A 14,278-nucleotide genomic window follows, 5' to 3' on the forward strand; every position below is an offset into this window, starting at 1 on the left:
ATTCAGGAGTAAACTAAGCAAATAGGAAGTTAAGATAAAGCAGGAGATTGGAAAGTCTATAAGCTTAGGTCAAACCATTTATACCTTGTCAAATACCCAGAAATGATGTTTGTGATAAATGTTTATTTAGGCCAATGACATACAAGGGCTGTTTGTGCTCCAAATGTTCCCAATATTCATGTGCTTCCAACAAACAATCACCTGAATTGGCAATTACAATTCAGATGATTTTAGGGGTAATTTGAGTTATCAACTCACTAAACTGAGAATCACGTGAGTGCCAAAACCTTTACCCTGTGTGCCAGTGTCCTTAAGCTGGACTTACGTGTGCAGAATGGGTGGGTGGGTTTGGCAGATGAGAGAATGAAGAGGAGCTTCCGCAGCTTCTCTTTACTTCCTACAGTTCTGATTGTTTGAGCACCAGTTGGGACAATGAAAGAAATATATATACTATGGAATTAGTATCTGTGTGTTTCTATGTTTCTTGCTTTCTCTAAAGTAGATAGTAGCGTCTTTTTTTTCACCTCCTGGATGAATTAACACAAATCATTTTTCATTCAATTTCTCATGCAATTCGGTTCTTCCGGAACAAGCATTTTGGAAGATCAAAAGTTGATGGGCAAAATAGAAAACCTTGTTTTTATATGACTACTATTATATATGGGGTCATATGCCAACCCGGAGCTGATGGAGTAAAAAGAGTAAAAAGATGGTAAATGAAAATTAGATAAATTATCAAATCAAAGATTTCTGAAAATATGAAATATTTACCAATTACTTTCTATTTTCTATGTGTCACCATTTTTCTAATATCGAAGTGTAAAGTGTCATTTTCCACCTTCTAAAGCATCTCTGGGAGGGGGGTCGCCGACCCTGTAAACTGTTCTAAATTGATACATTTAGGGGCAAATTTACTTAAGATATTCGACTGTCGAAGTTAAATCCTTCGACTTCGAATATCGCTATTTTTGTTCGACCAAAAAAAGATAGCTAAGCCTATGGGGACCTTCCCCATAGGCTAACATTGACTTCGGTAGTTTTTAAGTGGCAAACTAGGGGGTCAAAGTTTTTTTCTAAAGAGACAGTACTTTGAATCGAATGGTCGAATTGTCTAACGATTTTTAGTTTGAATTGTTCGATTCAAAGTCGTAGTCGAAGGTCGAAGTAGCCCATTCGATGGTCGAAGTTGCCAAAAAAACATTCGAAATAGAAGTTTTTTTTCCTCTATTCCTTCATTCGAGCTAAGTAAATGGGCCCCTTAGTTGATACATTTCTTATCTTTGTTCCCTGCTGAGCAGAATCCCTGGGTTCCACTAAAGGCAGCTGTTAGAATTGATACAAAAGTTGCAAATACTTCAGAGATGCTGCTGAAAAATGTAACAACTAAATGTTGCAAATTTGTAACCATTCAGAATCTGCCCTGAATTATTGAGCTGCCAGACTCAAACAATAGACAAGGACATTAAACTTTAAAGATTTTGTAAAAATGGTAAAAAATAAAAAATAGAAAGTAACTGAAAAAAGTCTTTATTTCTTGGAAACAATCTGAAAACAATCTCACTGAAAAAAGTGTTGGAAGGTGAACAACCCCTTTAATATATTAATAATAGGTTGCGTGCAGAGGACTCTTGTATTTGTCTATATGTATTTTGTGGTCACACCCTCATTGCACCCCCGCCTAATGGTTTTAAAAATTAGTGGTGAGCACAACTTTCCCTTGTTTGTTATAGTTCTACAGGAGCAGTGACCAGCTCTATGTTGTAGCTCCCACCCTCTCCAACTATAGTCAGGTGATCTCACTGGTGTTTAATAAAAGGGCAGCCAAGTTTGGGAGTTTTACTTTGAAAGCAGCTAGTAAGTTGCAGGTAAAACTTAGTCCCTTTGTAAAATGTATAATGAAGCAATTGAATTCTTAATGAATCAGATGAAAATTGAGCATAGGACTGGCCAGATATGGGATGACTTTGACGTAGTTGGCCAGCTTAAATATATTGCAATATATGGACAAACAATCCCTGTTTTGTTTAAAGGGTAAGGCATTTTTTAGTAGCAGTATGCACAAAATGTTTCAATGTCCTAAATATATTGATAATGGCAACTTCGGGCCACTTCAGAAAATGAAGCACTCTGTGTGCCATCCTTTCGGCAATTTCAATTCTAGGTGGCGGGAAGGCATTGCAGGGAGATTAGTCGCCGGAAGAAGAGACGACTTGTTTTGTCTGCCGTAGGGGGAAAAAGCTTTATCCAGAACAAGAGTTTATCTAAAGGGTATAATTCCCACAATCAAGCGGGGGTTGCTGTGACTGCCAGAGTGCCAGTGAAGGAATATTACAGGTAATGGCTGACGTGTTTTTCACTGATTATATCAAACATATCATTATTGCTGACGTCCTCATGACTCAGTCTCCCTTTCCTGTAACTGTGACCTACATAAATTATGATAACGTCTATCAATGAATCATGCCATTACGGCAAGATCAGGCAAAAATAAGATGTGCATTCGAATGACTTGTGCAGGACTGACATCTAGTGGTAAAGGTAGGGAATACAAGTGGATATTTGTATCAGTGCAGACTACTGGACAGAACATTCTAGCAAAGTGAAATGTGTTTACTGACACAGCGTAAAATTAAAACTGGCAGGGCATGTAAATGTAATAACGGTCTGTTACCTTTAACAGGAAAAACAACCTTGCCAATCAGGAAAGTCTTAGACCATTTATTTCTCTCTAAAACATTTCCTCCTATTATCTCCACTCACATTCTTTTTTCCTTTTCTCATCATTACTTGTCTTTTCTTCTCATGTTCTTCTTTTTTTCCTCTAATTTCCCCTCTTCTTTGCCCTTTCCTTTTATTCTGTCTCTCCACTCCCTTTCCCCTCTATTATCTTGTTCACCTTTCTTTTTACCCTTTAGAGGTACCTGGTGCAATGGTCCTTTGGAAGAATTAATACACATTTTGGCATCTTATTAGTTTTGCTTTTGCTTTTTTCTGTTTTCTTGTATGCCATAAAAATTACAAAAAAAAGGTATTTAGAAACTCTATAGAGCAGATGTACTACATTGCATGGTGCACATGCAAAGAATCCTAGCTTTGATCTTGGATAGAAGACTGATGAAATCTTATTACTGATTGGTTGCTATGGAAAACTGTTCTTTGCAATTTAGCACCTCTCTTTCTAAATGTGTCCTAATATGAGTATCTCATACCTCCCAACTGTCCTGTTTTTTTGCAGAACAGTTCAGATTTTGACCACTCAGCCCGCAATCCCCAGTTTCTTACTGAAATGTCCTGAATTTCTCTTTGATCTCCTGCATTGCCTCCAGAAAAAGATACAAAGTTTCTGAAACTTAATTAAAATAAGAGTTTTTTTGGCTGAGAGCCCAGAACACACAGTAGCTGCACTTGGATACTTTTGTAACAATTTAAGATAAGCAAAGATACAATAGTAACTATTTAAGATAATCAGGGATCTTGGGAGAACTGAGACTAGCAGCTTAAAGGGCAATTCACTTTCATTAGCAAAACTGTTATAAAGTGTTGTCTTAAAACCCCCACAAATGCGTTGAAACTTTCATAATCTGTCAAATTTTGTAAAATGGATTTGGTAATTAGGGGGTGTGGTCATAAAATGGGCGTGGTCAGAAAATCACTGCGCTGTGCACAACTTTTTGTCCCTCTTTCCATTTTCTGAATGTTGGCAGGTATGGTATCTGATAGAGCCGTTGTACCTACTGTAGAGCCCCTTTTATTGAGCTTGTTGCATTCTTAATTAAACTCTACTTAATAGATATTGGTGCCCAGAGGAAGGCTTATAATATCCCATTTAGGCTTTGCTGATACTGAAACCATGCAGTACTTAATTGTTTTATAAAGACAGGAATACAATGAATGCTTTGAAAGCTTAATAGCCAGAACAGGGACATAATTAGATGTTACTGGGACCCACAGCAAATTGAATTCAGGGCCCCAAAACATTGGTAAATTGGTATAGTCTACCACGATATATTATAATTGCTCATTAATTAGGGCCTAATTGGCTCCCTTGCAACCACAGGGTCTGTTTCTCTGTAGTTATGACCCAGAATCAGAATGAGGCAGCCTAGGCACAAGATTAAGAGCCCAATGTATAAAACATAAAATGCTACAGGTATGGGATCCATTATCTGGAAACCTGTTATACAGAAAGATCTAAATTACGAGAGGGCATCTTCCATATACTCCATTTTAATAAAGTAATACAGATTTTTAAAAATGATAACCTTTTTTCTCTGTAATAATAAAATAGTACCTAGTACTTGATCCCAACCAAGATATAATTATTGGAGGCAAAACAACCCTTTTGGGTTTATTTCTTCCTTAAATATTTTTTTTTTAGTAGACTGAAAGCATGTGATCCAAATTATGGAAAGATCCCTTATATGGAAAACTCCAGGTCCCGAGCATTCTGGATAACAGGTCCCATACCTGCACTTTCTTATTCTGTAATTTATATTGCACCAATGTATTTCGCAGCACTCGCAGGGCTTTTACAGACGAGCGTTTTTACCTGCGCTCCCCTGCATTCCGTTTTTCTGAGTTCAGCCGAAGGGGAGCGCAGGAACAGATGCATTACATTTTTTCCAATGGGGTTGTACTCACACAGGCGCGTGTAGGTGCCGAACGCAGGTTGAGACGCAACATGCTGCATTTTTCCTGCGTTCGGCGCCTACACGCGTCTGTGTGAGTACAGCCCCATTGGAAAAAATGTAATGCGTCTATTCCTGCGCTCCCCTGCGGCTGAACGCAGAAAAACGGAACGCAGGGGAGCGCAGGTAAAAACGCTCGTCTGTAAGAGCCCTAAAGATATTATACAAGACTTACATCAGTCACGGCCCCAGTGAAGCTTTCAATCACATTCCCACAGCTGAGGTCAATTTTATCAATAGCTAAATAACCTGCCAGTATGTTTTTAGATTGTGGGAGGAAACTGAAGCAGACACTTCCAATCAAAACCGCACTTACTTATTAGGCCCAATTTTCTTGGTGGGTGCACGTCCTTAAGCCTGTTCACAAAGGCTTCTTTATATCACATAAAAGTATATCCATCGACAGCACTCCAATTTTTCATTAAGACCGCCTTTATTGTTTGCAAAGCATTGCATAGCAGCATAGCAACATAGTGCAACGTTTCGAGTGGCACTCCACTCTTTGTCAAGCATAAAATTCAATAACCACATGGCTTTAAATAGCCTAAAATACACCGCCACCTAGTGTCAGACCATATTATAACATAGTATCCTTGAAGACCATACTATAACATAGTATCATTAAAACATATAACAATGTTTCATTCTGCACATATTATTTTAATACAAATGTATCCATCATAAACCTTTACTTTATATTTCTTACATACAGAGTCTGTATAGTATAGATAATTGGCTTATCTGTCATATGGTACTGTCCATTCAAGGTAATAGCCCACTCTCGAGTAGACAGATGATTTGAATGAAACCTGCAAAAGATAAAATATTTTCTTTACAATTATTATTTAAATAAAAATGGACTCAGATCGTACTCCTGATTTAAACCCTGTGGAGACATGGTACCCAGTTTCTTTATCTAATGGGCCTCCTTACGTAGCAACTCCTTGCCACGATCTCCCCCACGTCTCCTCTTTGATAATGAGTCCAAAATTTGAAAACGCATTTGACTAATTGTGTGGCCATTTTCGTTGAAGTGTTTGGCTACCGGCTGGTTCAATTTATTTCTAATGGCTGACTTATGCTCTGTTAATCTATCCCTAATGCAACGTATGGTTTTCCCAACATATAATTTTCCACAGGGGCATTTTAAACTATACACTACATAGGTAGAAGCACATGTATAAAAACCTTTAATTGGGATACGGGTCCCTTTTAGGGGATGATGTATCCATTCACCTTTTACCACACTGCTGCAATGGTTACATCCACAGCATGGGAAGGTTCCATTTTTTTGTTTTTTCAAAAAGGTTTGTTTATACCCTGCCAAGGGCCCCAAATCAGCCTTCACCAATTTTGCCCCAATTGTCTCTGCCTTTGTATATGACATGACTGGTAAAGATTTAAAGATATCCTTATCTGGGATGTTATTAGCTAGTAAGCTCCAATCTTTTTTTATTATTTTCGAGATTTCACCACTTAAGGTATTGAACTGGTTAACAAACGGGATTCTCCGTATCTTTTGGTGTACCACCCTATCACTGATCTGTCCCAACTGTCTATTCTCACTCTCCATCCTGTCTAACACCCTATCAGGGTACCCCCTTAATTTGAATTTTTCTTTCATTTCAGATATCCTTACATCCCGTTGTTGCTGATGTTTTACTATACGCTTTACTCAAAGGAATTGCGACTTAGGGAGAGATTTCTTAATGTGGGGAGGGTGAAAAGAATCATATCTAAGCAGTGTATTTCTATCTGTATTTTTAACAAATAAATCTGTATCCAAACAACCTTCTGTGGTATTTTTAACCATTACATCCAAAAATGGGATACTTACTGCATCACAATGTATGGTAAATTTGATATATGTAGTGCAACCATTTAATCTTTCAACAAACTCCATAAGCTCCGAATGTTGCCCCGTCCAAACTGCAAAGATATCGTCTATGTAGCGAAACCAGCATCTACAATGATGTCTGAATCCATCATCATTATATACAAATTTTTGTTCAAATAAATCCATAAACAAATTTGCATACGACGGGGCAACATTCGATCCCATGGCGGTACCCCTGATTTGTAAATAGTAATCATCCTGAAAAAGGAAGTAATTTTTGCATAATACAATTTGCAATAAGGTCACTAGAAATCTTCTTTGAGCTCCATCCAGGGTGTCATCCTGGTTTAAGTGATAGGTGATAGCCTCAACACCCCCATTGTGTGGGATGGAGGTGTAGAGGCTCTCAACATCCAATGTTACCAAGATGGCATGTACTGGTAAGTCTCTGAAACTGAAGCAGCCAGAATAAATCAGTGTAGACATAGGGAGAACATTGGAGCACCTTATGGACTGTGCCTTGGCTGGAATCAAACTTAGGAACTGCACAACTCGGCTTTTTACTACTTTTACAGTTTTTCTCAACATTCACTTTTCTCAAAAAGATCATATTAAAGTTGGCAGTTGGCAAATTACTAATGGAGATGTTTTCCCGGTAATAAAATACTACTGAAATACTAATAGAATTACAATGACTAACAAAATCATTGCCAGGTTATAAATATGGTTTGTTTCTTTTTAGATTTTGCCCAGAAAACATTCCTCAGCCTCCCAAAGGCCGTACAGACGTGTTCACCAGGTCTGAGATGATAAACATTTTAATATTATTTTTGCTTGAAGGAGATGTCAGGAGTTTTGTATACATAGACGTTATAAAGAAACAAGCTCTGCCTCAAAGAGGTACTGCATTGAAAACCTTCTGTAAAAGTCAACCTTTTGTAAAAAGGCAAAGAAAGTAATATCTGTAAAACATGCATTATTCTACAGATGCTTTGTCAATATGGCTGAAGGGGATGTTTACTAATGATGATAAGCCTGATGGAAGTTTGGGGACTTTCTACTCATGTCATGCTGACCTAGAATATTATAGAATATTATTCAAGAAAGAGACTTAGCTTAAAGTGGTATACAGGCATATAATACACAAAAGCCATGAATATCCTGTAAAATATATCCTTATAAACGGTGAGTTCTGATGTCATCAGTTATAAACGGTGAGTTCTGATGTCATTTCTGTCACAAGATTCACTTAAATTTGTGTATTATAATAAATAAAGTACCCCCAGTTGTAAAATATGAGGATATTAGAAGTTACCTCGGAGTTCCATGACCTGTATAAAAACACTCGGCCTTCGGCCTCATGTTTTTATATGGTCATGAAACTCCTCAGTAACTTATAATATCCTTATATTTTACAAGAGGGGGTACTTTATTCACTATATATTAGATATAGTATATATGTGACTACAATAAAGGCTACCTTATCAGTGTCCTGCTTACTGGATCTGCAGCATTCATTGCAATGATGAGGAGACTGCATTTGTATGCAGAACAGAGCAATGACAGAGGATAATTCACATTTGGCTTCAGAGTTTTCTAATTTCTTATCAGCTAGCAGTTGTGCTTGCATCTGATCCCAACTACAGAAGGTTCCACCAGAATTTGGGCTAATCATTATAGTGCAGAGATTCTTATCAGCATATGCAGAAGAGTCTATGGGGCTGCCATGGAATTACCATACTGTTGATGTCTTACATTCTTTGGTTCTGGGTTTCTCTTTCATCTGTGCTAACCTGTGACTACCAAAGATCAAACACCAGTGGCATGCTAGGAGTTAACTAAATAAATTCCAAAAATTAACACATTTCTAGTGAGACAAGCCCAAACTGTCACCAAATTCCCTATGCGAAACAGTTGGAATACTAGGAAAGAAATCACACCTTTGTGATCGGAGGCACATCGCAGTGTATACCACCCTTGCATTTATAGATCAAGATATACAAAGCCATGGAAACTGGTTTCATGTGAGCAACTCAGGGCTTGCAAAATGTTGTTCACCTTTGGGCTTAGTAATAGGCTTTTAGTATGATGTGGAGAGTGATATTCTGGGACAATTTGCAATTGATTTTAATTTTTTATAATTTGTGTTTTTTGAGTTATTTAGTTATTTATTCAGGAGTTTGGAATTTGCAAATGTTGCCAATCTGGTTGCTTGGGTCCAAATAACCCTAGCAACCATGCATTGATTCGATTAAGAGACTGGGATATGAATAGGAGAGGCCTGAATAGAAAGATGAGCAATAAAAAGTAGCAATAACTATAAATGTGTAGCTTTACAGAGCATTTGGTTTGAAAGCTGGAAAGAAGAAGGCAAATAATTCAAAACCTATAAAATAAATAAATAATGAAGACCAATTGAAAAAGTTGCTTAGAACTGCCCATTCAATAACATACTAAAAGTGAACCTAAAGGTGAGCCAACCCTTTAAAGAACAGCTATGGTACATGTTGTTCTGATCCTATCTACAAAAGGGTTCTAATCAAACCTATTAGTAAATACAATTGTGTTATTATTGTTACTTTTTATTACTAAAATTTTATTCAGACCTACCCCTATTCATATTCTGGTGTCTCATTCGAACTAATGCCTGGTTACTAAGGTGAACTGGATTCTAGCAATCAGCTAGCTGCTGGATTTTTACATTGGAGAACTGTTAAAAAAAAGGCTAAATAATGAAAAAAAAAACACAAAAAAAAAAAAAAAATGAAAACCAATTGCAAAAAGTCTTAATAAGTAAAAGGTGAACCAGCTCTTTACCTGTGTTGGAACAAGGCATGGTCTGTATAAGCAACAGGTCAGATGATATCCAGATATGCATACACTGATTGAATCAGATCAATGCTGAGAGCATAAGGAGTAGAGAGGCACAGAGGAGTTGCTAATGCATAACAAGGGAACAAAAAATGTATAATGCAGAGCTGCTATCGCCTTTATTATAACCCTGCATTCGAGTTTAGAAGTACTGTAAAGCAAACGAAAGGTCTGGCTATGTAAAGTTAATTGGTTCTCAGATGTTAGATTCTTTAATTATTAACTACGCAGAAGAGCAAACTCACATATAGATTCCTGCAATATTCCTTAATCCTCTAGCTTTATGCTGACATCATGCTTTCGGTCTATCCGAGGATATACTGTATCTATCAGCCTCATTTGTTTGCCAAGTAATAGGTGTAATTAAGTTGCAACAAACAGACAAACAGGTTTAGACTAGAGCTTGGATCCACACATTATTAAATGTTATGAAATGCGTCTAATTGTTTTTGCAGAGGAGTAATTTCATTTCAAGACTTGAGAAACACTGCTGCATTGCAGACTGTACCCGTCAAAATCACAAAGCCAACCTTTGTACCTACAGAGCCAACAGTCTCGACACATGAACTTCACTAACAGTCATCCATTTGGGCCAAAGCCAATGCACCATGGGATAATCCAAATTCAGTAAGGGTCAGATAAATAGGATTTGTGTCTGTTGTCTTCCATACATCCATACTTCTTTTATCATTAAGAATGCCATTCTAATCCAGGTTTTATTTAAATTGCACAATAAATTCCACCAATGTATAGAAGGTAATTCTTTTGTGCCTCATCAACCAGTCAACTGAAATCTAAGGCCAAAAGCAAAAAAAGTTCAGTTTTGTTCTTATCTGTTATTTTGCCTATTCATGACAATGTTTTGGAACTATATTGCCAAGTGTAGATATCAGCTACTTAACACTCACATTATTTTTTTTTTGCTTTTTTTTAACAACTGTTTTCCAGTAAACATTGTTAGGAGCTCAAAAGTAATTTTCTCAACCCTTTTTTCAAATTAAAAAATAGAGGCAAAAAAAAATACAGTGGCAGAACTACCGGGGGTTATTGCACCCAGGCCCTTGGAGCCCAGTGGAACCTTGGATCTTCAGCTAATCCGCATAATCTTTGCTTGGGACAGTATACCCACTTGTTCAACATGCATTCAGTGAATAGACCTTGTGTTGAACACACATCATAATGTAGTTGCAGGAAACAATTGCACCAGCTCCCACAATGACTAATATGCTTATTTATGTGATAGTATGGGGAACCAGTGGGATTAGGTCTAAGAGCATTGGGCTTTACTAGGAAGAATCACCTACAGGATCCAACAGCATCTATAATGTAATTTAAAAGGGCAATAGCAGTATGAGAATAGTGCAGAACTGTGCTACATGGAGAAATACATAGAGAAAGTGAACTGGTGCAATGTATGGTGCAAGCAAAAACTGAACCTCCCTATGTTAGATAATAGCAGGATGACTGGCATAGTGCTCATAGGCATGATTCTAAATGATGTTCCTAAGTCATGCTGCTCTTGGTGTAGGGCTTTCCAACTGGATCCTCAGTTTAAGTGTTTGCCACACTTCAGGGTAAAACAAAGTGGCAGTTATTTGGATGGTTTTGATGCTACATAAATATCAAATCATATCAAATAGGTGTTTGGAGGTATGCAGGCAAACTCTTTGTAGTAGGTGTATGATGCTGTGTATGTTTATCACCAAGAGTGTACCTTTTCAAAAATACAGGTGGCACCTAAAAAGATATAAAAAAAAATACAGTGGTATTTTCTGGTATCTCTTTCTTTCTTGCTTTTTAACCATTGAACATTTAAGTAAGTGCTTGGATTTTACTGCAATCACACCCAGGACATATAATACTTATAAAAGTTTTTTTTAATTTAAACAGGAGTTTAAAATTGAAGCTGCTGCAGTACTACATTAAAATCTAAGATGCAACATACATGTGGAGGAATTACATGCCATGAAGTTAATTATACACTGTGGTTGTAACCTGGAAACACAAGGGCTCATCTTGAAAGGGTAGGTTCAAGTGCTGCATCCATTAATGCCCAATACATCTGTGCTTACCTTGGAGCAATGCAAGATTACTCTGTGATCTTGTACCAGTTCTACCCAAGTTAGTGTTCAACGAAAAGGTGCAGAGAGCAGGGAGGAGAGGTGCAGGGAACCCTGTACTGAATACCTGCCTCAAGCAAGATGACACTAAATGCAAAATGATTGGAAGGTGGAACATGACATCTAGACATGAGACGCAGATATAGTCAAGTGAATGCGCATATTTAAAGAGGTAATGAGTGAGGTGTTAATGAGACGATCATTAGAAGAAAGCATAATGAACTATTTAGTGATACTTGGAGATAAGTTCTGAGATATAGGGTGTGGCAGGGTTGAGAATTGCGGTCAATATAAGGGTTTTCATTTGAGTTTTATACTGAATTATAGCACCATAAGCCATTGTAGGGAATGGCAGAAGGGCATAGTAAAGGAAAAGTTGGTGAGTTGTGTGACCCTGGCAGATATTTTTATGATGACCGCCTCTGGAAGGTTTTAGCCAATCACTACAGTTATAGTAGACAATACAAGATGACATGACATGAGTGAATAAGAATTTCAGTGGCATCTTGCATAATAAACAGTTGATTTTTAGATACACTGTATTCTGTAGGTGAAAGTGACAGAATTAATTATTGATTAGATATGATTGATTGGATATGAGGGGGAAAGAGAAGGTAGTATTTTTTTTTTACTATAAAAGAGATTAATAGGATGTTATAGGTGGTGGAGTTGGAGTAGAAATTGCTGAAAAAAAAGAGACCCAAATAAAGAGAACTGGATTGATACAAATACATTTAAATATCATTGGTGTAGAAGAGACATACTGTAGGTAACTATATGGATTGATTAAAAGGAGAAGAATACAAAACAAAAACTGGCATGGGGCCTGGGGCCTGGGAAAGAGCATTTAGAACAGTCAAGAAAGGGGTATAGGAAATGATAAGACTGTATTGTAAGAACCTAAAAACTGTTGTGATGTGCCTAGCACAGCAAGGACCTAGATGCAAATACTTACTGAATGAACACTATTGGGTACAATTTTATGCCTCTTGGTATATACATGTATATTTATATATATATATATATATATATATATTTTATGTATCTTGATCAGGTCCGGACTGAGAATTAAAATAAGCCCTGGCATTTCAGGTACACAGAGGTCCAATCAACTCCCACAGCCCACTAAATACTGACTTTCTATGGCACCTTATAGCAGCCCCTCTGGCATTTGCCAGAACCCACAGATTGCCAGTCCGGGCCTGATCTTGATATAGATGTGTCCAGGGCCATAGAAAACGACTTTACGACTTTATCTTTTGTAACAGGGAAGAAAAAGAACAGACAAGACTGAAAAGTGTTTAGGGAGGGAGGAACAGAGGTAACGAGATGAAGCTCAGTAAAGTGCTCAGCAATGACTTGAGTTGAAGAAACATGGAGATTGTGAGGAAGGGGAGATTCAAGAATTAAAAATATAGGAAATTTGTGTTTAATTTGTGAATTTGTGAATTAATGAGACTCAGGGCTGGATTTCAAAAGCATGTGCCTATGTCAGTCATTCAAGCACCCCTCACTCCCCCAGGTCCGGCCTGTGTACACCAATGCTTCACTCTGAATCTTGAGCCCCCTTAGTGCCCTTGCACTTCTTACTAAGGTCTTTAAAGGTTATGTTAAAATGTACCCGCTGTTTTTTTGATGTTTCAGAGAAAACAAATTGCAGTCTCTCGAATGTGTATATTCACTTGAATGTCAGAGGAAGAAGAGAAAATGTATGAGAAAAAAACTGCACCTCCCTTGAAATGAGATGCTTCCTTAACCACCCTTTGCTGGTGGAATTCCAGCAACCACTGTTACAGAATTTCAAAAGACAAGACAGTGTGATGAAAGTTGTTAGACGACATGTCTATTCCTACTGAGAATTTATGTTGTGCCCTGACTATAGAAGGAAAAAACATGTTTGCTGAAATGTTTCAGTGTACATCTGAGGTATATGGGACACTGAGTGATCTAAAGATAAGTGAACTGCTTGCTTATTAATGCTCCTTTGGCCCATGCTCTGTAATATAATGGACCCTTTAGATAAGTACATAGGTTAGTGCTTTTAGAATGTATTTTTCCATCATACTTCGATACTTCCATCTACAGGAATACTAAGAGCATCACCATTTGTAGCAAAAATGACCTATAAAAAAACATGCATGGAATGTGAGCATTCATCTATTGGTAATATGTGTACTGTGGTCATGCTATGATGCTATGTTAGAGTTTATAACCTCTTGCTATAATTGAATTTTCATCAATGTTTGCAAACTAAATGATACCCTAAGGATACTATGACTTTTATTTTCTAATCACTTTCTAATAAACTTTATAATCTTTTCAATTCCTTTATTTATGTATTTCAACTCAAGGCGATACGCTGTATACAATTATGCTACCGTAAGTATTCATCTACATAAAAGGAGATCTACAACCAAAAGTGACCTTACTCATTGCGATCCACTTTTGCATTTGCTGACATTTCAGTGGAGGATCCAGTTAGTATCTCTGACATTCTAGAAAAAGAATCTAAAAACTGCTCTCAAAAACCACTGCAAATTAAGAAAAGCAATACAAAATTACATTATTTTGAAATGATGAATACATAATTTTGTCCTGAATACAACACTGCTGAACATGGAAACACGAGTCCTTTCCCTCCAGAATGACCTGCAGTCAGAGGTGCTGTTGGCTATAGGCTTCACTATAGAAAGCATTTCATTTATGATGTTATAAATAGAGATAAATATGTACTAATGCTTTGCATACTTTTCAGATTGATG

This window comes from Xenopus laevis, chromosome 7L (assembly GCF_017654675.1).
Source record: "Xenopus laevis strain J_2021 chromosome 7L, Xenopus_laevis_v10.1, whole genome shotgun sequence".
Taxonomy (NCBI): Eukaryota; Metazoa; Chordata; class Amphibia; order Anura; family Pipidae; genus Xenopus; species Xenopus laevis.